Raw genomic sequence first — 4,700 nt, 5'->3', positions numbered from 1 at the left:
GAAGTACAAATACATTTAAACACATAATTCTCTTTTAAATTTGAATGTTGAATTCTTAAGAGTTGGAAACAAATTTGAACTATTTGCGATTTTTATACCCTCCACCATACACTGAAAAAACAGTGAACCAACAAGGAAGAAAACTTTCGGTTAATTTTAGAAAATTTTGAATATTTGTAGAAAATTTTAACTAAACAGTATTACAAACGTTAGCATCACGCCGATGTCATAAAAATAAGTAAATATTTTTCGACAAATTCAAGAAAATTTATTAGACATAATTAAGTTTTTTCACTTGTTAAAGAAAATTTTGTTGTTTGAAGGAAAAACTTGGAGTTCAAAATTGCAAGAATGTCTTTAGTGACATACGAAGTTCATGATGGACCCATTTTTGGTAAAATTTACAAATTTAAAGAAATTCTGAACTATTTTGTGGAAGACACAAATTTAGTTAATCTGTATGCTTCATTTGAGTATATTTTTTTCCTCGGTTTCAGCTAATTTAACTAACGTACACAAAAAATTATTAGAGTAAAGGATACTTTCTCCAAACATAATAATTCCATGAACTAAAATAAAGTTAAATTGGCTTTAGTGAAATAGAGAGTTCACTTTTTTTTGAGTGTAGGATGGGGGGTATATTAACTTTGTCATTCCGTTTGTAACACATCGCAATATTGCTCTAAGACCCCATAAAGTATATATATTCTGGGTCGTGGTGAAATACTGAGTCGATCTGAGCATGTCCGTCCGTCCGTCCGTCTGTTGAAATCACGCTAACTTCCGAACGAAACAAGCTATCGACTTGAAACTTGGCACAAGTAGTTGTTATTGATGTAGGTCGGATGGTATTGCATATGGACCATATCGGTCCACTTTTACGTATAGCCCCCATATAAACGGACCCCCAAATTTGGCTTGTGAGGCCTCTAAGAGAAGCAAATTTCATCCGATCCGGCTAAAATTTGGTACATGGTGTAAGTATATAGTCTCTAACAACCATGCAAAAATTGGCCCACATCGGTCCATAATTATATATAGCCCCCATATAAACCGATCCCCCTATTTGGCTTGCGAGGCCTCTAAGAGAAGCAAATTTCATCCGATCCGGCTGAAATTTGGTACGTGGTGTTAGTATATTGTCTCTAACAACCATGCCAAAATTGGTCCATATCGGTCCATAATTATATATAGCCCCCATATAAGCCGATCCCCAGATTTGGCTTGCGGAGCCTCTAAGAGAAACAAATTTCATCCTATCCGGCTGAAATTTGGTACATGATGTTAGTATATGGTCTCTAATGACCATGCAAAAATTGGTCCACATCGGTGCATAATTATATATAGCTCCATATAAACCGATCGCCAGATTTGACCTCCGGAGCCTCTTGGAAGACCAAAATTCATCTGATTCAATTGATATTTGGTATGTGGTGTTAATATATGGCCTCAAACACCCATGCAAAAATTGGTCGAAATCGGTCTATAATTATGTATAGCCCCCATATAAACCGGTCCCCAGTTGACCTCCGGAGCCCCTTGGAAGAGCAAAATTCATCGGATTCGGTTGAAATTTAGTACGTGATGTTAGTATATGGTATCCAGCAACCATGCATGAATTGGTTCATATCAGTCCATAATTATATATAGCCCCCATATAAACCGATCCCCAGATTTGACCGGTGCCTTGTGGAGAAGCAAAATTCATCCGATCTGGTTGAAATTTGGTACGTGGTGGTAGTATATGATATTTAACAACCATGCCAAAAGTGGACCATATCAGTCCATAATCATATATAGCCCCCATATAAACCGATCCCGAGATTTGGTTTTGGAGCCTCTTGGAGAAGTAAATTTCTTCCGAGTCAGTTGAAATTTGGAACATTGTGCTAGTATATGGCCGTTAACAACCATGCCTAACTAGGTCCATATCGGTCTATAGTTATATCTAGCCCTCAGATAAATCGATCCCCAATCACACAAAAATTGGTCCATATCAAGTTCATAATTGTATATAGCCCCCATATAAGCGACCCCTATATTTCAATTCTGGCTCCCTACGTACCGTGCAAAAGTCCATATCGATTCGTAATTATTTGTAGACGAACATACCTTTTTGTCTAATATATACCACGTGTGTACTAACTCACAATTTAGAAAACGATTTAAGATACCACAACCCAAGTAATTCGGTTGTGTATAACAGTCTTTCGTAGAACTTTCTACGCAATACATGGTGGAGGGTACATAAGATTCGGCCTGGCCGAACTTACGGCCGTTTATACTTGTTTAGTTACATATATATACCACGTATGGACTATGTGGTATATATTACGGTGTTAGGAAGTTTTAAGATATCTTGCCGTCGGCAAGTGTTACCGCAACCCAAGTAATTCGATTATGGATGACAGTCTTCAGTAGAAGTTTCTACGCAATCCATGGTGGAGGGTACATAAGCTTCGGCCTGGCTGAACTTACGGCCGTATATACTTGTTTTTGTATTGATTCCGACTCAAAGAAGCCCAGAATTGAAGTAAAAATACATTTAAACACATAATTCTCTTTTAAACTTGAATGTTGAATACTTGAGAGTTGGAAACAAATTTGAACTATGTGCGATTTTTTCTTCATGTGATATGAGAGATCTTAAAAATCGTGTTGAAGACAACTCCAAATTCAGACTCGACTTCGTGTAGTCATTTGTTATGTTTAAATCGGAAATGTCTTTAAAATACTGTGTTGAAATACATCTCATAGTTTTTAGCTTTAGTAGCTTTTAGTAGTCAAGATTCAAAAGTTCAAGAAATTTAAAGGTGATGTCATTAATTTTAAAACATTTTTCAGAATTATTGAAGCCAAGTTGACCTTAGGTTACTTACAACTGTGATCGTAGCCGTAAGAAACAACTTTCGTAATTATTTGTGCAATTAGTTAAATATTGTGGTTAATGTTGTGCTGTATTAGTGCCATTTCACTTTATATAATAATTTATGCATGACGACGAAAGATTAAATATTTCAATAAAGTAAATACCTGATGAAGATGAAAATCACAATCGAAACGTAGGATACAAATATGAAACAAATTATATTTTATTTTCATAAACTTATGACCTTGAAAGCCTGACTAGAAACTCTAGAAATCTTAACAAAACTAAAATACAATAAGGTCAATATATTTTTCTTTTTATAAAAATAGTGATTCATTAGTATATTGATTTTACCTAGTGTCACTAGTTTGTCTATAGTGTGTTAGGGGGTTTGCATTAACGCATGGGTAGTTTAATAGTGCCGGATTTAGGCAACGGTGTTAGGTTGAGCTGACCCTAGGACTTGGTTTAAGAATTAAAGGACTGGTAAAGTGTGTCCCCCATTGGTACGTATAATGTGCTCCCCATAAGACCTGGAACGGACAAGTGAAATGTACTATAAGAAAAAGGAAAATAAGACAAGATAAGATAAAATTGACAGAAAGTTATACTTGTTGACGTTACGATACTTACCTTGACGGACGGTCAGGAAGGCAGGAAACGAAGGAAATGAGACGAGTTACCGAATAGAGCTGTTTCTAGTGGGTTTCGGCACACAGATGTTCACTTCTGGAAGAGAAAAGAAAGAAGAATTGGAAGAATTTTATATATTTTGTTATGGTTTTTTCTGATTCTTTGTTTGGAAATAGAGTATAATAAAATCTTGAACTGTTTATAATGTTTTAAATCGAAATACTTGTGTTGGAGAATTCTGTTGAATATGGAGGGAAAAGAGGTTTTGAAAAGGAAAAGTTAAAAGGTGATTTGAAGGACAGGTGAGTAGCATTTGGGGTGTCCCGAGTTCATGGGCCACGGGAACACCATGGTTGGGAAGGGTCAGGCCACGGCATGCCAGCAAGCCAACATGGGTGGTAAGTTGTGTGGATATTTATTTTTGTGAATATTATTTTTTTTGTACCTGTTGATCTTTGTGTTGTCCTCCAATGCAGTTTGAATGTTTTTTTTTTTTGTCAGCTGCCAGATGCCAATGAACCGCGGCCCATAGACTGAGCCAAAAGCCGGCTACACCGTTCAGCAACCAGCGTACGGCAACTCAGTTCCTCCCTCCAGATGGCGGTAGCCTCCGGGCTGTGACAAAAATGGCTCAAACTCAAACAAAAATGGTTCTCATCCAGAATATGATCTAGTCTTCAGGTAAAATCTTTAAATTTATCTTCGGGAAATGTACTAGTTGAATTGCTCTGCTTGGGAGAATATCTGTCATTAAACCCCCTGAAATTTCAAAGCAAACTATAAAATGTGTTTCATGTTGTTGGGCATTTAAGATTCGGCCCGGCCGAACTTACCGCTGTATATACTTGTTTTTAGTTCATATAACTAACGTATGAAAAATATTATTATAGTAAAGGAAATTATCACAAGACATAATAATTCCTTGTTCTAAAAGATAAATTGGCTTTAGTGCAATAGGGAGTTCACTTTGTTTTTGAATGTAGTTTTAAATCTAGGATCAATAAACTTAGAATTAGGATATAGATCTCAGTTGAATATGCATCCGATTTTGGAGATATACACCGAAAAAAAGTAAACTGTACGAAAATTGAACTAAATTTTGGTACACATTTTGAGATTTCCCCAAAGCGTTGTTAAAACCAGGAAAATTTAATGCCCTGTTGTACTTTTTAACTACATTTCACGAAATTACACCCTC

This window comes from Haematobia irritans, chromosome 2 (assembly GCF_050003625.1).
Source record: "Haematobia irritans isolate KBUSLIRL chromosome 2, ASM5000362v1, whole genome shotgun sequence".
Lineage (NCBI taxonomy): Eukaryota > Metazoa > Arthropoda > Insecta > Diptera > Muscidae > Haematobia > Haematobia irritans.
Note: the sequence above shows the minus strand (reverse complement) of the source record.